Genomic DNA, 25,998 nt, shown 5'->3' with positions numbered 1-25,998 from the left:
GCGTTATGTTGAACCACACCTTGAACTTCCCAGCATTATCGATGACATTGCTTCCAATTTTTTTTGGAATCTTGGTTTAATTTTACATGGGTGACAATGCCACCTCAAGCCTACATATGCAACAATATCAGAAGAATTTTTGGCATTTCCATGAGAAATAGGTCAGTTCTGAGAGTAGCTTATTGAATCACTGGCTACAGCATGAACTGCTTCTTCGACCATTTCCCACACCTATGTCAGTGACCTTTTAACAGCTTGGTCTTTAAGAATCCACATTAACAATTTGCTGCTAACCTGGAAAACTGTCAAAAATCAAGTGCAAAGGTTTTCAATTTGCTTCAAGTTGTTGCAATTGTTACTGGAATGTTGATTAAACCTTACTTTTTCTCTGACCAAATTCTCTTTTGGATAGCCAAAGGACGTTTTTCTGTGGTGTATGACTCTATGGCTCAATGACATGTGCTAACTGCCTTGACTAATGGTTTAAAGTTGGTAGTACTTTCTCCTATACCTTGTCACATGGGAACGCCTCAGGCTCAGGCCCAATTCCATGTAGGAATATACTGACCGGATGCCTTTGAGTACCACTTTGATCCTTCTGGTAGCTCAGGAAATGCCCTTTCCAGAGTTCCCACCCAATGCCTCATGTAGTCCTCAACATTTTCAAACTGCAGTGACGAAAACAATATCTTTACTGGAACTTCCATCCTGAATAATCACTATACCACACTGACGTTGGTAAGTTGTTGAACTATTTTTCTTTTGGTAAAACAAACAAGATACAACTAAAGTAGGGCCTTGTGTAGTGTTGTAGAATAGAGAGATCTAGAAGTTCAGATGCACAATTGTTTGCAGTTTGCATCACATATAGGACAGAATGGTTAAGAAGGCATTTAGCACACTTGCCTTCATTGCTCACACCTATGAGTAGAGGAGCTGGGAAGCCATGTTGAGGTTGTACAAGATGTAGATGAGGCCTCTTCTGGAGTACTGTGTCCAGTTCCGGTCATCCTGTTACATAGGAAGGACATTAGCAAGCTAGAGAGGGCTCAGAAACTATTTACCAGGGTTTTGTTGGGAATGGAATGTCAGAGTAATAGGGAGATGCTAGAGGAGCTGGACCTTTTTTTGCGAGACTATAGGAGATTGAGGGTTGGCCTTATGGAGGTTTGTAAAATCATGACGCATATAAATTAAGTGAATATAGATGAGGTGTCTTTGTTCTCGGGTGGATGATTTCAAACCTAGGGAGCATATTTTTAAGATAAGAGGAGAAAGATTTAAAAAGGGCATGAGGGGCAACGTTTTTGCAGATTTAGCAAAGTGCAGAGATGGATGAACACAGCAGGCCAAGCGGCATCAGATGAGCAGGAAGGCTGACTTTTCGGGCCTAGACCCTTATTCAGAAATTTTTACAGAGTGGTTTGTTTGTAGAATGAACTGCCAGAGGAAGTGATAGATGTGGGTACAGTTACAATGTCTAAAAGTTATTTGGATAAGTTCATGAATCAGAAATGTTAGCAGGGATATGGATCAAGTCCAGGCAGGTGGGACTAGTTTAGCCTGGGATATTGTCAGCATGGACTGGTTGAATTGAAGGGTCTGTTTCCATGCTGTACGACTCTACGACTCTAAGTTTTCTAAATAACTCTACTTCTTCTTTGGAAACTTCCTACTGTGATGACTTGTCTTAGAAAGCTTCGAAGATCTGTTCTGCCCTCCAGACCCTTTCCTCTTCTTTTCCTACATCTTGTAAATTGTGATCTAACATAAATTTGACAATTTTGAAGTCTCCCTTGCTGCCGGCTTGCATTATTACTTTGTCATCATGGTTTGAGATCTTGCTGATGTAGATTGATTTTTTTAAAAATATCTCTGAACCTTGAGTGTCTACACATGTATACCTACAGGCTGATCCCGTTTAACTGAGTTACCACTCATCCAAACTAGCATCCCTTGTTTTTCCTTATCCAGAGTAAGGCTCTCTCACTCTTCAGTATTGTAACACTCTCCAAATATTTACAACTGATTGAACAGAGCTTTCTAGTCCACAAAGCTAGAGCTTTCTAGTGTCTGAGTCTTCTCCCCAATTACTCCAGTCTGATCTCATCTCCTTCTCTATTCTCTTCTGGTCTTCCTGGCTGATGCCAGAGTAACCTCACTGGTTACATCATCCAAATTTGTACATTTCACTCTACTGTAGCAAGGAGGTCATTAATCTTTGACGTTCTCTCCCCTAGGGAAGAGTGAAGGGCAGATGATTGAGTATACTCAAGATTGAGTTAGACAGATATTTGATAAATGAGAGAGTCAGGGGTTATTGGGGTGGAGCTTGTGTACTGTGGGGAAGGCCACAATCAGATAAGCTGTGATTGTTTTGAATGCCAGGGCCAGCTTGATGCATACTGCTGCTCCTTTAAAGGTGACATGTTTATAAGAACAGCATCATCTCTATTATTAAGCTGGACAGGGTTCAGATGAGATTTACCAGGATGTTGCCGGCTACGGGAGGTTTGAGTTATAAAAAAAGGCTGGATGGGCTGGGTCTTTTTTCACTGGAGCACAGGTGATTGAGGGGTAACCTTATTGTGGTTTATAAAATCATGACGAGTATAGATAGGGTTAATGGTAGTTGTGTTTTCCATAGGATCGGGATTTCAAAACTGGGGGGGGCATATTTTTAAGGTGGGGTGGGTAGATTTAAAGAAGACATGAGGAGCAAATTTCTTACACAGAGGCTGGTTCACTTGTGGAATGAACTTCTTGATGAAGTGGTGGATGCAGATACAATGACAACGTCTGGAAGACATTTGGATGTATGTGTGAATAAGAAAGGTTTGGAGGGATATGGGCCAGGAGCAGGCAGGTGGGACTAGTTTAGTTTGGGATTATGTTTGGCATGGACTGGTTGGACTGAAGGATCTGCTTCCATGCTGTATGACTCGATGACTATGACTTTGACTCTCAGCCATATTCAATCCTTTTTCATGGTTGCTGGTAAAAATCTTGGAATTACACCCTCAACCCACCATGAGAGCACCATTACTACAATGGTCTGTGTAGATGAAGGTCCAAAGCTGTTTCAGAGGGTAGCAAGGAATTGATGTTGGAGGTAGCTTTGCCAGCATTACGTACCCTAAGAAAGTTACAGATAATGAATGGTTAGTCAGACATGGTTCAGAAGTTATCACGCCCAAAAGCCAATGTCTTCAGGAGAGTAGAATGAAGAGGAAAATGCTGACAGCAAATGAAGTGACACCCAAAGAAAGTCACCAATAATTCACAGGATGAAAAGTGATCAAAGCCATGCACTGCAGGAAGCAGTTTATATCGGTGTTCAGGGACAGTAAGATTAGAAAGGTAAATTTTTATTGTCATTCCCAGGAACAGAACTAACAACAATCTGATATAGAATGTGTCTGTTACAGTAGAAGACTTTCTGACATTATTTTGACAATTTACCCTGTATTGTGTCAATGTGTCATGCTCCAGTCGCAATCAATGCCAATTTTAATGCTTTTCAATTTGTTATCATCTCTGGGAAATGAATGAAGCTGCCTGAAATCGTTTTAATTGGAAACTAGAAACATCAGGAAGAGGAAAGGGAAGACATCAAAAAAAGGTCTGAGAATCAAACATGAGGCTCATTTATATTGAGCTTCCATTTCTAGCAGTCAAAATAGAAGACTGTAGATGCCAGCCCAGAAATTACCGGTGAAATAATTACTACAACTGCTTTTAAATTACCACCAACTTCTAATTCAATATTGCTCTGGTGCTATTCTGGGGTTTCAGAGCCTAAAGAAACAAAATTCTTAGAATTAAATTGTTGAACAATAATTAAAAAGGCCCCATGGTATTCGGGCTGTATACATCAGTAGAAAAAATATAGGCTAAACAATAGATAATTGAATTTGCAAAGGGGCCAGGGAAGACTTGCTGTCAAGATAATGAGCAGCGGCTTGTGAGAAGAGGAGAACCATTTTTCCACATTCAGATACATCAATAGAAGACTTTGACCCCAGCCCTGCTTTTTTAAATCAGCCTGTCAGTGTAATTTAGCCACGTTCAATTAATCAACGGCCCAATCATTGATGGGTACAATCAGTTTCAGCCAGGAGCTTTCACGTTCTGTTGCCCTCGGCAGTTTTTCTGGTTTCCTGATTCACTTTGCCACCACATCTAAAGAACCTGTTCAGTTGTAAGAATGTCAAAAGTCTCACTTAAAAAGAAACTGTGTTTAATTTAAGACAACAAACTGTAAATTAAGGCATGTGATCAAAGTAGTGAACTGTCTCCAACAAGGAGGAAAAAGGCTCGGTGCTGTTCTGCTAATGTTAATCTGTCTCGATGTGCACAGCTGACTGCAGCTATTACCCAAGCGAAATGAAATGAAACTCATTAACTTAACTAGGTGTATTACACATTTTGAATATTGTCGGTGACAGATTTTTCTCCTTAAACTTGTAAACTTCAGTAGAGTGGGAACAGCAAGCTGGAAAGGAAGGAATGCTACAATTTGAGGAAACAAAACCCCTATGGTACAAACTGGCAACATTTAAGAAAAGAAGGGCCCCATTTTTATGCTTATTTGAAAACACTGCATCCTAAAACCTGGAATACTGTAGCTCAAGTGCCAATAATAATGAAAAATAAGGCTGAGACATAGTTCAACAGTACTTTTAGATGTTTTTACTAAGAAGGTGTTAATTGACATATATTCCCACAAGCGCAATATTAATAAAATGAAACAAGCCATTTAATTATCACAATCTGGATTTGATTGATTGAGTTTGGGAGCTGCACATGAGCCCTTGAGGAGATTGCTACATTTGATTCTGGTTCCAGACCTTGGTGCTGTCCATTTGCTCCCAGCAGGGTGTTTTACCTGCTTCGGAATGCTTATGTTATCCCTCATGACATAATAAACTTGACCTGGATATCATGGTGTTGAAGAATCCAACAGAAATTTATTACAATCAACTATTTTGTATAAACCTAATAGTCTACCAACATGTAAAAATCTGGGTCAACATTAAGTTGTTAATTTACACAGAAGCAGCATTCTTATAGTAGATTGCCATGCATCAAGTGATCCCAGGGTAAGATGGAGTAGGAAATCTTTAGATCTTAAGATCACATGCTATGATACAGTGATGAAAACATGAGCATGCCTCTTAAAGGTATACTGACAGACTAGTTGCGAGACCTAAAACACTACTTGGCCTAGAATGACATAATTTAAACTGGAAAGAAAGAAATCTCCCCTTCCCCTACTGCATCCCTAAACCATCAATGTGGACTTCACCAGTTTCAAAATCTCCCCTTCCCCTACTGCATCCCTAAACCAGCCCAGTTCGTCCCCTCCCCCCACTGCACCACACAATCAGCCCAGCTCTTCCCCCCCACCCACTGCATCCCAAATCCAGTCCAACCTGTCTCTGCCTCCCTAACCGGTTCTTCCTCTCACCCATCCCTTCCTCCCACCCCAAGCCGCACCTCCATTTCCTACCTACTAACCTCACCCCACCTCCTTGACCTGTCCGTCTTCCCTGGACTGGCCTATCCCTTCCCTACCTCCCCACCTATACTCTCTCCACCTATCTTCTTTTCTCTCCATCTTCGGTCCGCCTCCCCCTCTCTCCCTATTTATTCCAGTTCCCTCTCCCCATCCCCCTCTCTGATGAAGGGTCTAGGCCCGAAACGTCAGCTTTTGTGCTCCTGAGATGCTGCTGGGCCTGCTGTGTTCATCCAGCCTCACATTTTATTATCTAAGAAAGAAATGCTGATTAGTCCAAAGTGAATGTGTGTAAGATTGAATGAATAAAAAAGCTGTCTGGAACTTGAGCACATAAGCAAAGTGGAAAGGCACCAAAAAGGATTGGAATATTTCCAGGATGATTGTCAGTCATGACTTTGATGGGAGACAGGCAGAAACGGCCAGAGAAACAGCAAAAAGATAATTGAGCTGAATTTTTTGCTGTTCTTCAGTTGATGCTAGCATGAGCAATTGGAAAGCCCTTACAGAAATTTAAAACCACCCTGCTCAACAAAAATTGACAGATGGGAAAACAAACAGCCACCGCCTAACTGCTTCAGCTTGTATTTATAGCATTTGTTGAAATATTCAATATGTTAGTCAGTTCTGAATGGGATTGTGTTAGACAGCATTTTAAATTATTGCATCTAAATGCACGGGTGAAATTCCTCGGGCTATTTATTTTGAAAAATTTAACATAAGTAATTTAATATCTTTATTAGAAAGCAGCCAGTAAGTAAAAAATGAGCTGATTAATGGTTTCATAATGAGTGTCAATAAATGTTCCCTGCAGTCTTCCTACTTCCATAGAATCAGTGACAATTATCCTGTATGGTACACATTCACATAAATCTGTGAAACAGCTTTGGCTCCTGCTATTCTGTTCGGAAATGAATGATCCTGGGAACAGCTTAGAGCTAAATAGCAGCATCACTTTTCAAGAGGGCAGTAGCCCATGGGTTCACAACTTTCACACATTCTTCACAATCTTTTAGGGCTGGAATTCCAGCCTGGAAAGATCTCTGATCAGTGACTGGAAAATCAAGCGGAACCATATTGCCATCCCATTTTATCAGCTCAGTAGGGAGGTAGTGGCCATATTTTCTACCAAGCTATGCACCCACCACCCACTCCCTAACTCCCACTCCCTGACCCTAACCCTCTCCGATTCCCCAGACTCAAAGAGCTATGGAGGGGGAAATGACAGCCTACCTAGGTGTCCATGGTGACAGTCTCAAACAGGGGAGTTCTCTTGTATATGTTAGTTAGCGGCCTAATGCTGTTTTGTGACATTGCTCTAAAATATGGCATTACTTTGCAGGGTTTAAGGCATAAATGTTTCACTCTGTTTTATGAACACATCAACAGCCTAATTGCATTCACTCATAGAGTCATACAGCATGGAAACTGACCCTTCGGCCCAACCAGTCCATGCTGAACATAATCCCAAACTAAACTCGTCTCACCTGCCAGCTCCTGGCCCACATTTCTCCAAACCTTTCCTAGTCTTGTACTTATCTTGGTGTCTTTTAAATGTTGTAACTGTGCCTGCATTTGCCACTTCCTTGGGAAGCTCACTCCACATGCACGTCACCCTCTGTGTAAAAATTTTGCTCCTCATTTCTTTTTAAAATCTCTCTTTGAGGTTGCCAACTAACTGATAAGCAGGAAAAGCAGGAGAGCATCACAGCAACACTAACCCTCATGGACCCATGCTGCTTCCAGCCCCTACACAACCACAACCATTGATCCATTTAATGAGGAACACACTCATCAAGCTCTCCTCAAATGGCCTTTTGATTCCAGCTGGTATTATTGTGTTAGAGTCTGAATGGGGCTCACCCAATCTCTCCCCCTGTTCTTCGTTAGTAAAGAGAATGTGGATTGGCCAATCTGTGCTCCTACAATACAAACAAGTACTTGGGACAAAAACAAAGACAAAGTTCCTGGAGAAGCTCAGCAGGTCTGGCAGCATCTGTGAAGGGAAAAACAGAGTTAACGTTTCAGGTCCGAAGACCCTTCCTCAGAACTGATAGTGGCTGGGAAAGCATCAGAAAATACGGAAGAGGGTGGGGGAGGGATAAATGATAGAATAGAGCCCAAAGAGAGAGAAAGACAGTTGGACAGACAAAGGAGTTGCTAACGTTCAGGCTGGGAGGGTGAATAGTTGTTAATGGAGACTGTTAGTGACTAACAACAGGGGCTGTATAGTGGCAGGCTGTGTGGTAACAAGGCCTGGTGTGTGGGACAGGGGGCTGGGATACAGGAGAGTTTAGATTCTAAAATTCTTGGAAAATAGGCATCAGATTTAGATAGAGGAACTAGATCGGTGCGGGCTTGGAGGGCCGAAGAGCCTGTTCCTGTGCTGTAATTTTCTTTGTTCTTTGTTCTTTGTTCAATGTTGAGTCCGGAGATCTGTCGGGTCCCCAAGTGGTAAATGAGGTGTTATTCTTCCAGCTTGCATTGGGCTTCGCTGGAATACTGCAGCCAGCCAGAGACAGAGATGTTGACCAGGGAGTACGGTGATGCTGTGAAATGGCAGGCAACAGATAGTTCAGGATCTTTTTTGTGAGCAGAACGTAGATGCTCTGCAAAGTGGTCACCAAGTCTACGCTTCATTTCCCCAGTGTAGAGGAGACCATGTTGTGAGCAACGAATGCAGTAGATTGAATTCTGGGAAGGGCAGGTGAAGTGTTGCTTCACCTGGAAGGTATGTTTGGGCCCTTGGATACTGGGGAGGGAGGAGGTAAATGGGCAGGTGTTACACCTTCACCAGGTGGGGCAAGAAGCATGTTCTTTTATCTGCCACAATTAGCTCTGAGGAATTTAGAAATGGTAATCAATTACTTCCAATTTATCTGTCCATTCAGTTGTTAAGACATTTCAGAACAGTTTTTTGACGAAGCAATGAAGAGGGTTAATGAGGATAATATGCTGAGGCTATGTGCAAGGACTTCCAAAATATGTAAAGATGTTTGGCATTGGATGCTGTGGCATGTCAGGGGAAGCTAGAAGAAATGCAAGAGGCAATTTGTTAGAATTGTTTAACAACATCAAAATCTTGCGAGAATAAATAAGGAAGAAACTGTTTCCAATGGCAGAAGGATTAGCAATCAGAAGTCTCAGATCTCAGATAACTGGTAAAAGAACCAGAAGTGAGGTGAAGGAAAATTTAATTTAAACATTGAGGTTGAATTCGGAATGTACTGACTGAAAGATTAATGGAAGCAGATTCAATTATCAAAGAGAATTGGATGAATAATTAAAAGAGAGAAGTTTAAAGGAGTACCAGCAAAGAGTCTGGGAGTGGAATAGATATTATAGTTTTATCTAAGTACCCTGGTAGCAGAATGGGTCGGCTGGTTTCCTATGCAGTATCACTTAATGGGTGAGTTTATCCAGTTGAATAATCATTGCCTGAAATTGATGGAAAATGTTATGAAACAGGTATTTCTTCAAAAGATTGCAGACTGAGACATGTAATTTATTTTCTGGTGAACTGTTAACAGGTAAAGGTTAGACAGACTGTCAGAATTTTTTTCAGTTTATAAATTAACATTATTTAATAGTCTACAACTTCAGAAAGCAGATGTCAGTAGCATTTGCTATGCAAATTTCTCTGTGGGAATGCCTGAAAGATCAGAATCTCTTCCTGGTGACACAGAAGGTTTATTATAGATAATAAAATGTGAGGCTGGATGAACACAGCAGGCCAAGCAGCATCTCAGGAGCACAAAAGCTGACGTTTCGGGCCTGGACCCTTCATCAGAGTTATGTTTTAATGCTCTTAGCAGTGATCTATATCATGATATATTTTTGTCCAAATACATTAAGGTGTTGAGACTCAAGCTTGGGACTCGTATGGCTGGAGGATTTTAAATGGATGTTCTGGAGGCAGGGTGCACTACAGAAGTCTGCTGTTATGACCACGGGGAAAATGAAGTATTCTCATGACTTTGGTGCAAAGCCATATTAGAAGTGAAATAATTTAATGCCCATTAATGGGGACTGAGCATGCCTAAGCTGATTCTCCATAGTCTACAGTGTCTGTTTAAATAAGGTTCTGCCTACATGATCTTCCCTGCATAGTGCAGTTCCTTTTCAACTCTTTGTCTGATTCTAACTTCTGCTTCTCTTTTAGTCAGTGTCTATGTGCTGACTGACTTCTGCCATTCAGCTGTCTTGCCTTACAGCTCAAATATGCGTCAGTTCACATGCCTTCCAATCTTCGTGTTGGCCCTGCTTCTAAGTCAAGGGTCACCAGGGCACATGAACCTACAATACTGATTCAACAACATTGCAATTGATCTATTATAATTCTACAAAATTCCTTTCCAAGTACTTTTAAAAACAAATGTGGACTTCTCAAACATTTTGAAGTAATTATAAATATCCGTATTGTTATTGCTTTCAGGTCAAATGTAATCACACAGTCAGTGGTATTAAATGGCAGATAAATGTACAACATGTGACTGAATCATCAGGCACCTTTCTATTCCAATACACTCTGAAATGAACCAGACATCACTGCAGAGGTCTGTTGAAGCTTGCAGTGTAGCTCCATGTCTTATTAGTTTCAGTTTCAACAGAGTTTGATGCAAGTCAAAAAAAACTTTTCCTTACCCTAGCATATTAGCTGGGATTAAATCCAACTCACGCATTTTACCTGCATTTTGTTCACTGTTGCTGTAGATAATCACAATGCTGTAGTGCAGTGGAAACTTTCTAATGCGAAGAACAGACCCTGTGACAAGTATGTTGTCAGTCTTCTCCAATTTAAGCCATTCGTCAATCATTGCAGAATGAATAAGGTCTGAAACACTGTCTGAGTGAATTCCATTGATGAAGAATGCTATGAAAATCAGCTCACGAGTGCCGAATCATTATTTGTGCAATTCTCCAACTCAAACATTTCCATAATTCAAGGTGGTCTTTGAGCATATCTAAGCAGATTGTATTCAATAATAGACCATAGGAATATACACTCACGTCACACCAGAGGGTTTGAGGGAATCCGTTGCATAGTAACAGTCCATATTCAGTCTGGGATGTGAGTGTCACTGGCAGTGACAGCATTTATGGCCCATCCCTGCTCTATTAATGACTAGACTTAATCTTCTGTTTTGAGTAAAATAAGCAATTAATACACAAATTCAACAACATCACAAAACTCACAGAGAGGCAAACTGTGATGTGTGATTTCCACAAAGCTGATAGCTGAACAGTGTGAATGAGTTAACAACTTGAGGTGAATCACAGCACACGAGGTATATTCTCCCCACTACAAGTTGCTGACTGATTTGTATGTTAATAATGGTATGCATCACCAACAAATTCCAGTTCAATGTCTGTCACCAATTCCAGGTACAACTCTTTGAAAGGGCAGATGATTCAGTTGAAAAAATAAGAACTCAACCTTGGAAATAGCAAGAACTGCAGCTGCTGGAGTGTGGAGCTAGAGGAACACAACAGGTCAGGCAGCATCAGAAGAACAGGAAAGTTGATGTTTGGGGTCGGGACTCTTCATCAGGACTTCGGGGGGGGGGGGGATGAAGGGAACTCAAAAATAAATAAAGAGGGTGGATGAGGCTGGGGGAAGGTAGGTGGGATGGTGATAGATGAATGCAGTAAGGGGTTTTGGAGACTGGTCAATGGGAATGGTGCGGTGGACAGGAGAGAAGGAAGATGAACAGATTGTGTCAGGTCAAGGAGATGGGGATGAGAGGGAGCACTGGGCAAGGGGTGAGGCCGGGGATGGAGAGACTTTGCAGCTAGTGAAGTCTATGGTGAGGCCATTGGGCTGTAAGCTCCCAAGATGGAAACTGAGGTGTTGTTCTTCCAGTTTATGATTGGCCTCATTGCAACAGTGAATGAGGCCCAGGGTGGACATGTTGCTAAGAGAGTGGGAAGGGAAGTTGAAAGGGCTGGCAATCAGAAGTTGGCCTTGATTAGAGCATACAGAAAGCAGATGCTCCGCAAATCGATCACCAAGTCTGCGCTTAGTCTCTCTGATGTAAAGGAGACCACATCAGAAACAATGGCTGCAAGAGACCAAGTTAGAAGATGGTAAATCCCCGTTAGATTTGGAATGGATATTTGGGGCAATGGACGGAGGTAGGAGGGGAGGTGTAGGGGCAGGTGTAACCCTCCCTGTAGTTGGAGGGATAAGAGCCAGGTGTGGTGGGGTTGGTGGAGACTGTAGAGAGGACAAGGGAGTCAAGGACTGAGCGGTTGCTATGGAAGGCAGACAGGTGTGGGAGGGGAATATCCCTTTGGTGGTGGGGTCAGATTATTGGTGGCAAAAGTGGAGGAGGATGATGCTTTGGATTTGGAGGTTGGTGGGGTGGTCTGTGAGGGCCAGGTGGACTGTATTCGTATTATTGTTGTGGGGAGCAGGCTTGAGGGCAGAAGTGCAGGAAATACAGGAGATGTGGTTGAGGGCATTATGAATCATGGGAGAGAGGAAGTTATGGTCCTTGAAGTAGGAGGACTTCTGAGATGTCTCGGGGTGGATTGCTTAATCCTGGGAGCTGATGTAGCAGAGGCAGAGGATTTGGGAATATGGGATCGCATTCTTACCAGCGGGTGAATGAGCGGATGTACAGTCAAGGTAGCTATGGGAATCAGTGAGTTTGAAATGGATGTCGGTGCCAAGTCTGTTGCAGGAGATGGAGACAGAGAGGTCCAGGAAGGGAGGGAGGTGTTGCTGATGTTCCAGGTGAACTTGAGGTCAGAGTGAAAGGTGTTGATGAAGTGGATGAACTGTTCGAGCTCCTCATGGGAGCATAAGGCAGCACGGAACTGAAAATTCACAAACCGACCACCCCCATCGACTTATTGTCTCTACCTGCTGAACTCATCTCCATCTACCTCAATGCTGTTTTCTTCCCCCTGGTCCAGGAACTCCCCACTTATGTTCAGGACACTAGCCACGCTTTCCACCTCCTCCAATACTTTCAATTTCCTCGATCCCCAACACCTCGTCTTCACCATGGACATTCAGTCTCTGTACACTTGTACCCTGCCAATGAAGAATACCTTCAAGCCCTTCATTTCTTCTTCTCTTGCAGTCTCAAACAGTCTTCCCCTCTACTGACACTCTCATTGGCCTGATGGAACTTGTCCTCACCCTCAACAGCTTTCAACTCCTCCGACTTCCTACAAACTAAAGGGGCAGCTATGGGCACCCACATGGGTCAGAGATATGTCTGCCTCTTCGTAGGATATGTGGAACAGTCCCTCTTCTGCTGTCACACCGTCACCATCCCTCACCTCTTCTTCCGCTACTTTGATGACTGTATTGGTGCTGCCTTGTTTTCCCGTGAGGAGCCCGAACAGTTCATCCACTTCATCAACACCTTTCACTCCGAATTCAAATTCACTTGGACCATCTCTGACACCTCCTTCCCTTCCTGGACCTCTCTGTCTCGATCCCTGCCAACTGACTCAGCACCGACATCCATTTCAAACCAGCCAACAACCATAGCTACCTTGGCTACCCGTCCTCTCACGCACCCTCCTGCAAGAATGCAATCCCATACTCCCGATTCTTTGCCTCCGTTGCATCTGCTCCCTGGATGAGGGGTTCCACTCCCAGACATCTCAGATGTCCTCCTGCTTCAAGGTCTGTAACTTCCCCTCCCCCATTGATGTGATTTTAAAATACCAGTTTTAAGCCTATTCTTCTATTTTTCAAACTTGACATAAAATTCAACCATATGTTTAGTTGCTGCTACATATTCTGCTAGTCTTTATTCTGGTTCATTAATCAATCCTGTCAGAATTAATCCTGTCAGAATTACACAATATCAATTCTGATATAAATTGCTCTCTGGTCAGTTCCAAAATGTGCTGTTATAAGAAACTATCTAGGAGGTGTTCTATGAACTCTTCATTTAGGCTACTAATGTCAATCTGTCAATGCATGTAAATTAATGATTATAGCTGTCCCTTTCCTATAAGTAACCATTATTTATTATTGTATGTGATGCCCCACATTGTGTTTACTGTTAGGGAGCTTGTAGACCACTCCTACTATCACTTTCTCTACTATTCCTGATCTCCACCTAAATTCGATGAACTGATCTCCTGAACTAACGTAATTTCTGCCTGTTGAGCAAATGCTATTCTTGACTAACATAGCTATCCTTCCATGCTTCCTACTTTTCTTGAATGTCATATGCCCCTCAATATTAAATTTACTTACTTTGTTACAAATGCTATACAGATTCAAATACAGGCCTTTTAGTTTTGCCTTTTCGTTTGTTGTCTTTGTGAAATCTAGACTTGATTGTTCGCCTATTCCTCAGTTTTTCTCTCAGCCCCTCATGCCATTCTCTGACCATTATTTCCCATGTTGCTATTTTCAGATTTCAGCAAATAAGAATATTTTGTATCATGTTGGCTTAGTTATTATTTCAACAAATGGGCATGTGGTAATTTTATGCCAATCATTGTGCATATCTTGTATAAATCAGTTGTTATGTTTTTAAATTTAATCACAAGCCAAGATTACAATAACTAGTCATACTCATTAAATGACAAAACTTAATAAAATTACTGAAGTTTTATGACTGACTTTGTGAAGTTGTCAGTTTGAGGTTTATGTGATCAACAATAAACACTATCTCCACTGAGGACCATGCTGCACTGACCTGTACAAATGGTCGGGTTTGTTCTGCAAAAAAAATAAAATCCTTTGAAATATGTAACAAGAAGTACACGTTTCGAATGAAACAAAACTTTTACAGAACACATGATGTCAATTATAATAACTATTAATAGCTGTAACTCGTGTCTATGAATTTGAAATCAAAGCAAATTTCGATAAAGTAAGGTTCCTGAGCAGTAAGTGGTGTGCAATGTTATTTCAGGCATTTCGCTGCAGAAATTATTTGTTGCAAAGTGATGAGATGTTGGCAGCTCAGCAAACAGGCCACATGTTGAAAGATTTTGTATTGGTCATCACAACTGAAGGAAAACAAAGTAAATGATCACGAATTGTATACCATCAAATCAAACTCATTACAAAAACCAAAAGAACTGCGGATGTTGTAAATCGGGAACAAATCAGAAGTTGCTGGCAAAGCTCAGCAAGTCTGTCAGCATCTGTGAAGAAAACAAATCCGAGTTAATGTTTCAGGTCTGGTGACACTTCCGAGGAAGTTTGAAACTCTCATTATGTTGGGCCAAAGAGTCAAAGTGTCAAATCTCCCACTGACAAAAGAACAGAAGGATATCCATATGCATCAAGAGAAATTTATGTTTCAATCTGGAGATTTTGGTCCTTGGAAGAGACTGCTGCCTGATCTTGTTAAAAAGGCAAAACTGAGAATAACATGAACTTGGTAATTTCCAGTTACTAATGAGTACCTTAAACTTGTTCAATTTTATTAATTTATGGTTCAATATAGCCTGTTGGTTTAAAAATATCATTCATGCAATAAAATGTGAATTATTTAACTTTGTAAATGTGTCACTATTTTCTCTTTACTTTGCTAACCACCATGCTGCTGGGAGTGGTGGCAGAGTGGTCTTGTTCCAGGATACGTATTCCAGAGGCATGGATTTACAATCTCGAGATGTGACCATTGCAGTTGAGGCTTGTAACTTCTGTTACTTAAAGAGATCTGGAATGTCAATAATGGAAACTGTGAAACAATTGAATTGTTGGAAAATTCCATCTGATTCACTAATGTCCTTTAGGAAAGGAAATCAATCCCACCCACCCCACTTAGTTCTGTGTGTACTCGGAGTACTGTGTCTGACCTCCCTGATATTGGAAACATGTCATTAAGCTGGAGAGGGTTTAGAAGAGATTTACCAGGATGTTCCTGGGAATGAATGTTTTTTTAGGAGAGTTATAAGGAGAGGCTGGATAACTGGAGCATAAGAGGTTAAGGGGTGACTTTATAGAGGCTTATAAAATCATGAGGGGTATAAATAAGGTGAATGACAGGTATCTCTTCCCTGGGGTGGGGGATTTCGAGTCTAGGGAGCACATTTTTAAGGTGGAAGGAGACCAGTTTAAAAAATACATGAGGGGCAATTTTTTTACACACATACAGGCTCGTGCGTGGAATGAATTTCTAGTGGAAGTGGTGGATGTGGGCACAGTTACAAGGTTTAAAAGTTGGGTAGATAAGTACATGAATAAGAAATGCTTGAAGGGATATGGGCCAAGCACAGCCTGGTGGGATTAGCTAAATTTGGGGTTACGGCTGCAAAGTCTGGTTGGATCGAACAGTCTGTTTCCATGCTGCATGACTCTATAACTTAGTCTAACCTCTGTGTGACCCCAAATCCACAACAATGTGGTTAAATATTAACTGTCCTTAGGAATGGCCTAGTAAGATACCAATTTGTATCAAATTACAGTAATAAATAATGATATGAGGAAATCCTGGCAGATCACAGCTTCAATTAGACACAAATATTAGAAAATAATTTCATTGGCATTTTTGAAGTTAATTCTTTCTTTACACTATGTTATACAGTACATGGATTAGTGATTAATATGCATTTCCAAAGGTGAGTTCTCAACTCTGGATCCCATTCAACGTGTAAACTATTATTAATTGCCTTTTTGTGTAACTATTTCCAGAGAGCTGTAAATCAAGGTTTTAATCAATTTACACATTTCCTAACATTTTTATCATAGCAATTTAAAGTAGTTGTCAGCATTGCCCACTGGCCATTACAATTCTGCTTGATGGAAAGTAAAAACTGCCATATTGGTGTTAATTGTTTATCAATTGTGTTAATTAAATACATTGAGAGGGGAAGCAGGCTGTTTGGCTCCTCAGCCTGATCTGTCATTCAGTAAGATCATGGCTGATATATTTGTGTTCCATATGCCACAATCCCTTCTCTTTCTGACAACCTTTGATTTGCTGTCTGAGAACAATATATCCAACTTCACCTTAAAAATATTAAATGACCCAACTCCACCATTGTCTGGGATAAAATGTTCCAAAGGCATCTAACTCCCTAAGAGAGAGAACATAAAACTCTCATCTCTATCCCAAAGGGGTGAAACAGAATTTTAAAAAAGTATCAGCTGGTTTTGGACTCACCCACAAAAGAAAACACCCTTTTCATGTCCACATTGTCAATGCCATTCAGGGTTTTATAAACCACAGTCAAATCAACCCTAAAGAAATCTAAATGCAGATTGATGGAACGTTGCATAAAACTTTCGCTGATAACATCAAACTGCAAATTGACATCCAGACCAATAAGGATGGTTCATATCATCATTTCACTTCAGATGGTTGTGAGGGGCATAACCCTGTCAATTGGTTGGAGGGCAAAACCCACATTCCTTTCTCTATTTTGCAATCGTTTCTCCTGCTCCAAAAGTTAACACAATTAAATCCAATGAGCTGAAACGTACTTTTGTTTTGTTAAGTCTGACTTGCATTTTTTGAAGGGATTTCCACTCTGATGCCCAATGAGCTCTCTGACCGTGTGTATATCAAACTCACTGCTTTAATGACCCATCATGACCCTATGGTGTGCTTCATGTCTGACTCTGGCCTCATTGCATTACATGCCATTCCCGGAATAACTTGCCACATAGCGAACACTTTCCGAAAAAACAGCATGTCTAGCATCTTTGCCATCTTTGAAAACCTGCTGTTCATCAGGACACGTGTTGACAATCAAGCATTGCTCCTCACCAGCAACATCACGGCATTGCAGTCACCCTGTCCATAACACACACACTTTCACGTATACAACCGCAATCACAGTTTAACCATCAGGCCACACTCTTTACCTGTCCATTGCTGCATCCTGTCTGAATACCTGTTACATCAACTCTGCCCTGCCCCCAGTTCCTGTGTAGACCTAAAGCTTGGGAACATCACATACGAGCAAGTGCTTGGATAAATGCTATCAGGGGAATTTAGTTGCACCCTTCCAAACTGAACACAAACAAAACCAATAGAGGTTGAGATGTAGCCCCACAGTGCAGACCAGACTTCTGCATCATGATCAATGAATATTTTACAGTCCATGATGGTCATTTGCACCCAGCTTTCATCCCATGAAAATAGGTGTCAATCAGGTGCATTTCTTTTGCAGCACCTGATACAGCTGAGTTCTTTCATGGAGGAGGAGAATTCCCAAATGTGCTCTGAAGACTGTTCCCAATCCCCCCGTTCCTCTCTATCCTGGACACCACCTCATTGCCTACTCCAGTTCGGCAGAGCGCAGCATCCTCTGTCTGGACCATGTTGGACGGAACCCCCAAACTAGTACATGCAGTGCAAACCTCACCGTGATGCTCTGCTGATGCTGGTCAAAGCATGGGCTCCTGTGTTCGACAGCTGTCAGGGGGATTTGCACAATGGATTCATGAGCCACGGTTGCTGTGGGCAGAACTTGTCCTCAGCAACAAGCCTTGCAAAGCACCTGGACTCTCAAATGTCCCATGATGAAGGAGCTGCCAGGGTAGTGGGCACAGTCCTCTGGGAAGTGATAATGGTGATTGCAGGTTGCCTGGACATTAATGAAATGGAAGCCCTTCCTGTTGATAAACTCCGCAGTGTTGCGACATTGCCTTCTTAGTGCCGTGTGTGTGCAGTCGATGACACTGTGCTCCTGGGAGAAGCCAGCCATGTTCCCAAGCCATATGGCCTAGGCCGCAGCACCCATCATCAGAAACAAAACAAACCCATGTGATATCGCCCAGCCACTGCCCAGATGCAGTTGAATGTGTAGAGGTAAAGTTACCACAGTCTTAGGGGACCATAGAGCTGTTCTCCCATTGGGGAAGGAAAGTGAGAGACAACCGGTGGTGGTTTAACCCAAGGGTCACCACACCTCAGGTGAGGGGAGAGATTAAGAAGGAGAGTCCTTCATGGTAATGGCATCTGGTGTGGGAATTGAACCCATGCCGCTGGTATCACTTTGCAGCACAAACCAGTTGCTCACTGATTGAGAGATCTCAGACAAGTCACCTGTCACTCCCTAGAATGAGGCAGTAACATGAAAGATGAGAGCCACAGCGACCTTCACAGCTGCCAGGAGAGAGTGACCTCCCAGTCCTGCAGCCCTCAGGTACTGCTCCAGCATCCAGCACACTTTAGAGTCATAGAGACATGCAGCACAGAAACAGGCCCCTCTGCCCAAACTCGCCTACACTGACCAGATATCCCAATCTGACCTAGTCCCATTTGCCAGCATTTGGCCCGTATCGCTCTCAACTCTTCCTATTCATATACCCATCCAGTCTTTTAAATGTTGAAATTGTACCAGCCTCCACCACTTCCTCTGGCCTTTTTAAAATCTTTTCTCTCTCACCTTAAACCTATGTGTTTTGGTTTTGGACATCCCTCCCTGGGAAAAAAATCCTTAGTTATTAACCCTATCCATCCCCTCACTATTTTATAAACCTCTATAAGATCACCCCTCAGCCTCTGATGCTCCAGGGAAAATAGCCACAGTCTATTCAGCCTCTCCCTATAATAAAAGCATCCAGGCCCAGCAATATCCTTATAAATCTTTTCTGCACCTTCTCAAGTTTAACAACATCCTTCCTATAGAAGGACAACCCGAATTGTATGCAGTATTGTAAAAGTGTCTCAGCAATACCCTGTATAGCTGCAGCATGGTGGCCCAAATCAATGATCTGACCAATGAAGACAAGCATTCCAAACGTTTTCTTCACCATCTTGTCTATATGCAAAGCTTTCTGTCCCATACTGTCCCAGAACATACAGAATCTGTATCAACACTGTACCTTAATTTCACCCCAGAACATAGAGGAAAGTCTCTGGGCTCCTGCTCACTTTACACATCCTGACAGGCCTAGCAACAGTGATTTCTCTTTGACCTAGGTACACTTCCCTCTACTCCTGCAGTTCGGCTTACTGTCAGTCCTGATCCTCCTGCATCTATCTTCAATTCCTCAGGCACACAGCCACAGTGACCAACATCACACCAACAGCACCAAGACCTTCAGGGGAAATGACATATATTAGGAGCAGAAGGAGTGAAAGAGGCTGTTAGATTTCAGTACAGTCTTACACTGGTGATAAATGCTGTACAGAGATACGTTCCTGCTTTCTGATAACAATGGATCTATCCCCATCATTCATCCAGCTTCAGCTTCACTGCATGCACCAATTTGGTGAAGGTACCACGCTGGCTGAAAGCTCACCACATGGCATCAGAAAGGAGTGCCAGCAGTGCTCCGACACCTTTCTAATGCCAGATCCTCAACTAATGCTCAACTCCACACTGCATTCAGTACAGAGCATAGATGCAGGCTGGTTCAATTTGTGAGTTGGGCGCCTGTCTGTGCTCACAAATGTCCTTACAGCAGCTTTACAATGATAGTTACCAATGCACCCTGCAATACAAGTGTGTTTCTTAAGAGGCAGTGCATCAGAGAGATGGCATGATGGTTGACAAATGCTGGTTGCCAATGTCTGTGGATGAGGGGTGCATGTGGCTGGTGTCTGCGGAAATGTTGTCTGCTCATATGCATGGAGGTCGCTGAGAACAAGCAGTGAGCTGACTCAGGTTTCCATATAGAGTTTTCTGACATCAACTTTGTTTGGTGCCATGATAAGTTAGAAATCTGAATATTAATGGGATGAACAGGGCCATTAACAAGACATTTGCCAAGCAATAATCCCCCTTAACAGATAGGGAGAATTCCATCACACCATTCATCAAGAGCATAAAAGATAAAGCAATCCCAATCTCAGGATGGGCCTTGCTGGACCTTCATCCTACTCTGCCACAAATCTGGCTGTAGTCCAGCTCACTCAGACCTGTATATGATTCTGCCTTTGTTGTTTTACATGTATCAACATTTACACATAGAAATTCAAGCTTTCATCAAAGCTGAGATCTCTGAGAAAATTCAGAGAACACACAGGCATTGTGTAAGGTACAGAAAGGTCACAAAGAATGGAAACATTGTGGTAAATTAGTAGCTCGCAGTGATAAGAGAGAAAGTGTTAAACATGGAAATTAGATTTTTATGGCCTATTCCTCATAATTAATTGGAATTTATTAGAAAATTTCAGTGTCTGACCATCTATTGGAGGGAAAGAAATATTTTGTTCTTCCAATACTATTGTTTGTGATGAAGGTTCTAAGGTCTATTGTAACAGACGTAATAGCAGAGCGTTGTATGATCAAGCAGAGTCAGCATGGTTTTCACAAAGGGAAAATCACATCTGACAAATTTAGAAGAGGTAACAAGCAGATAGATAAAGGGGAAACAGTGGACACAGTATATTTGAATTTTCAGAAGGTGTTTGATAAGGTGCCACATTAGGTGTGTTAATGAGATAAGAGGCCCTGGTGTTGGAGACAGAATATTAGCATGGATTGGCTAATGAATAGAAGACAGAGAGTTGGGATAAGAATCAGGGCATTTTCAAATGGTGTGCTACAGGGATTAGTTCTGGGACCATAATCAATGACTATATATTTTAATGACTTAGGTGATGAAAGTGAATGTATTATCACCAAGTTCGCAGATGACATAAAAATATATGGGAAGGCAAATGCTGAGGATGACACAAAGAATCTGCAGAGATCTCAAATGGAGAAAGATTCTAAACTACAGAACAGAGGGTTCTGGGAATCGCTGACGATGAATTACACAATGCTAGCATCTAGTTCAGTATGCAAAGGGGAGGCAAATGGAATATTGGCCTTTATTTCAAAGGGAATTGAGTCTACAACTAGGGAGATTTTGGTAAAACTATACAGGAGACTAGTCAGACCTCAGCTGGATTACTGTGAACAGTTTTGGGGCCGTTATCTAAGGAAAGATATATTAGCATTGGAGGCACTCCAGAAAAGGTTCATGAGGTTGATACCAGGTATGGAGGGACTATTTTATGAAGGGAGGTTGAGTAGATTAGACCTTCATCACAAACAATAGTATGGGAAGAACAAAGTGCTTCTTTCCTTCCATTAGATGGTCAGACCCTGAAATTTTCTAATAAATCCCAATTAATTATTGCTCACAATATAGATGAATGAGAGGCAGCCTTACCAAAGCATAAAAAAATCCTTGGGAACTTGACAGGGTATATATGGAGAGTTTAGTTCCCCTTGTGGCAGAATGCAGGACCAGAAGGCTTAAACTCAAAACAAGGAATGACATATGTAAAAGAGATGAAGAAGAATTTCTTCTCTGAGATGGTGGTGATTTTGTAAAATTCTTAACTGCAGAAGACTATAGAAACTGGTTCAATTGACATGTTCAAGACTCGGAGAGACAGGCTTTTAATCATGAAGGTAATCAAGGGTTATAGAGAAAAGGCAGGAAAGTGGAGTTGAGGATTATCACATCAGCTTTGATTTCAATAAATTGTGGAGCAAACTTGATGGTCTGAACAGTCTACTTCTGCTCCTACACCTTATGGTCTTATGGCCTTAAGAAACAGAATAGGTTAGATCAAGTGTTATGTGAGTGACAGGACTGAGCAATCACATTCAAAGGCCAATTGCCTAGAACAGGTAGAGAGGTTCATGTACCAGAGATGCTTAATGAATGGAGGTATAGGATCTTTAGGGGATATGCAGGGAAGTTGAAACATTAGTTCAATGTTCAGGATAATGATGAAGAAGCCAGGTTTAAAAATGGAATGAAAGTTTAGGGAATAGGAAAGTGCAGTGTAAGCTCTACAGTGGCTATGGAAATGACTCCTGTGTCAGAAAACAACCATGTACTGGAAGAAAAAGCCTCCAAAATTGTGAGAGGAAGATCTTACAGATCTCCTTCTAGTCCTGTCCTATGACGAGCTGGCCTGGTTGCCATGTATATACAGACCCAGACCACATGCTATTGAAATCTATGCACCAGGTTTAACACCTCAGAAGAAAGCTCTTACAGAATTTTAATTTTAAAAATCCAGAAGAAAGAGAGAGAAACCCAGAGAGAGAAGCAAGGAACAGCCAATATTGTGGTTTGCTGAGGAAAAGGTGGGTTTCTCTGTTAGCTAGCAGATAGAATGTGGGTTTATGGTCAGAGTGATAGAACCTGTGGAAATTTACACTTACTGAAAAATTTGCTCTCCAGTAGTCCAGCTAGCAGAATTAAATCATAAGAGAACTATGCTCCTGGAGCTCAGTTCAGCATCTCTCAAAAGATTGGTCACTGGACATTACAATATGATAAAACTGTGAGAAGTGAGCTCGTTGGAAGTTGTGAATAAATTTAGACTTTAAAATTTTGCAGAGATTGTGATTTAATGTTTGTGTGGTGGAAGGATTTCATGTGTGTTAAAAGTCAGGAAGGGATATCTTTTCTGTAGCCGAGTGTATTAGTTGTCTGATAAATAATGCTTTGTCAATATTGCTTTTAGTTTTTTTGTTACAGTAAAAGTATTAAAACTTGAAATGTTGGGTGATCTATTGAGTAGGTCATTGAGAAATCAAATTTCATTTTAAAATATTTCAGTCACTTTGAAGATCATAAGTAACCAAAGACACTAATTTGACGGGTTGGAACATAAGGAGAATTTTGTTTACAAACTGAATTGTTATGATCTGGAATACATTGCCTGAAAGGTTGCTGAAAGCAGATTCGGTAGTAACTTCTAAAGAAACAGCAGGAATAAATACTTGGAAAGAGAAGTGTTCAGGGCTGTGGGAATAGAGCACTTGAATAGTTATTTAATAGAGCTGTCACAGGCACAGTGGGCTGAATGGCCTCTGTCTTTGCTTTATCATTCTTGGATCAAACTTTTCCTCCATGGACAAATAGTTCAATAGCTTCAGGACCATTCTGTGTTTCATTTGTCTGCAACATCATTCTCCCTTCCGACATACCTGAGAGATCCACAGCATATTTTGGTTACTATGGTGTTCAAATGAGAGCAATAAACTGCAAAGCTTTGGCACCTCAAATTAATAAAAGTGACAACATTTCAATCAAGTTCACATTGAAACATTTTCAGAATGAACCAATGGACTTTTAACAAGGAAAAACGCTTTCCTTCCCTTGATGCCTCAATGCATTACCTCAATCTGCTTGCTTGTGATCTCATTATTCTCTGAAAAACGCTCTTTATGTTCTACAAATTGCCCATTTTTGAAAAGCTTACAGAATCGTAGCATACCGTACAAAATATTCTGATGCATATTTAGCACGTGAAGAAGAGATAATTACAACAACATTTTCAGCATAATTCTGTTTCTTCCAGAATTGTTCAGTGATTATTTATTGTGCTACGTTTAATAGAGCACTGCTCAATTTGTCGTAGGATAATTTTCATCAAATGATATAGGTTTCCCAATTGATATGCACAAAGTAATGATACAGCTCGGCAGTCCAGAAATTGCTTGGATAAAGAACCTGGCAGAGTTGTAACCATGACAACCATCACACCACTGCGTGTCAGATAGACTGACTGAGATTAAATAAAGGAGGGAGAAAAACCCCTTTGTTGCAGGCACTCATTAGGGAACGAAAAGATACCTTGACAGATGAGCACAGTTTGCACTGGCCCAAGGTGACCTTTACTAACTTTTGATTGGAAAAAGTTCTTGAAATCGAAAAAGCACTACAAATCAAATGTGTTAAATCATCAAGATTATAAATTAAGATAGTAAATCTACCTTCTATCCCCACTTAAAAGTTTACACTGATATTCTTAGATAAAAGAGATCAGAATCCCAGTATGTGTATGTAAGTTTACAAAGATCATGATCACATTTTCCTAAATAGTATATTGCTGTGCAAACATAAGAAAACTAACTTCTACTAATCTTTATTTGAATTGGTTAAAAATGAGACTTGCTTCAAGGCTGATTACTGTGAAAAAATTAACGTCCAGGGTAACATCTCTAGATGTCAATTCAATGTGTTCCTTTTTATTATTTCTGTAAGAAAGTTTACTTCATATAAGAGGTGGCTGAGTGGGCAGCCATAAGTTATAGCTTCTGCTAATTAATGTTTTGGTAAAGATGCTAATCTCACATGATGCTAAGTAATACACTTCTAAACGAATCCACAGAATATCAATACAGTAATCTGCTTTTGTTATTTTGAAGTCATTTTGTTCAAATTGCTCAGTAATTTGAAATCCTTAGGAATGAAATTCCTGCATTTATATAACACCTTTCATGACCACTAAAATTCTCAAAATGATTTAAACCTGACTGAACTATTTTTGAAGGAAACAGTGTTCAGCCATCTCCTATAAACAGCAATGAATAATCATTCTTTCTGTGATGTTGATTGAGACAGATATTGGCCTTGTTATGGGGATAACTTCTTGCTCTTCTTTCAAATAGCCATGTATGATATTTTTATATCTGTCTATTGGTTTAATATCTAAAAAATGTCATTTCTGACAATGCAGTATTCTCTCAATTTAACATACATGGTTGGATTTTAAACTCCACTATTGATAACGTCTGCACTTGCTCCCACCATATTTTTGGCCGGTGTGGGTGTGGTATTGGATGGACTGATCATCAGTGGGCCACCTGAGGCTTTGAAATAGATGTAATGTCCGCTGTATTGCTACATGCCACCACCATACTGGGAAAAGCACCTAAACCCTGTGACATGTCCACCACAGCATACTCCTCAGGACCTGAGTATGGTACTAGAAGTGGGCACCACCCTAATTGTGTTTCTGGTACTGGAGAGCTGTCAGCCTCCAATTAGCCAATGGGTCCTGAGTCAGGACTTCTTGCCCTTTCAGGTCCCATTACATTGCTGTGGGACTGCCCTTTTTTAGCCTGTGTGAGCTGCCCCCAACTCTCCAGTCACAGGCATGCCAATCAAAGCATGTCATCAAACCCAAATGAATAACGTGAGTCAATATGCTTTTGCACAGTTCCATTCATGCTACAGTGAAATATATTTTGATCCTTTAGATTGATTCTGATTTTGCCAAAAAATCACCCATATTCTCTGAATTATACGAGGCATCAGATTGTACCTCAAGTGAATTGAGTGTCAACTGGACAATGCACTGTTCTTATGATTGCAACTATGATTAAATTCTATAGCAGAAAATTCAATCTCCAGACTCAAATATTGCCTCACGAACTACTAAACCTCACTGTTGTGATTTCTCAGAGTTTTATTTTCTCCAAATTATTTTGTATATTGTGGTATTGTTCCTTTGTGTGCACCAATCCAGCAATGTATTGTGGGATTTTCCACCAATGACATAAATTGGAAAACAGAAATTGCTGGAAGTGTACAAACCCATCAATACCCGAAAGCAAAATATTGAATAGCTTAATATCTCAGTTTGTAACTATTACTTTTGAAGGTATTGGCTGGTAAACACTTACATGTTCATCTTCAGCTGGTATATTTTCTTTTCCTACAAATATTAATAAAATTGGAAAGTCAGCATTGGTAATTCACCCTTAATTGTCGTAAAAACATTTTAAGTTGGACACATCATGTTGGCCAAATTGGATAAGTAGTAGGTTCCACTCCCAGAACAACATTAGTG

At 41.1% G+C, this 25,998-nt stretch overlaps 1 long non-coding RNA gene across 1 annotated transcript in view; it reads right to left on the bottom strand.

Annotated features, from left to right (window-relative positions):
* The window catches only part of LOC125461076 (uncharacterized), a 121,988-nt gene that overhangs the window by 33,672 nt on the left and 62,318 nt on the right, over window positions 1–25,998 (bottom strand). The window contains exon 2 of the long non-coding RNA XR_007249383.2: window positions 25,832–25,863. This is a non-coding gene — a long non-coding RNA (uncharacterized LOC125461076). The remainder of the gene's footprint in view (window positions 1–25,831; window positions 25,864–25,998) is intronic.

Source organism: Stegostoma tigrinum, chromosome 18, assembly GCF_030684315.1.
Source record: "Stegostoma tigrinum isolate sSteTig4 chromosome 18, sSteTig4.hap1, whole genome shotgun sequence".
Classification (NCBI taxonomy): domain Eukaryota; kingdom Metazoa; phylum Chordata; class Chondrichthyes; order Orectolobiformes; family Stegostomatidae; genus Stegostoma; species Stegostoma tigrinum.
Note: the sequence above shows the minus strand (reverse complement) of the source record. Positions and strands in the feature narration are given on the sequence as shown.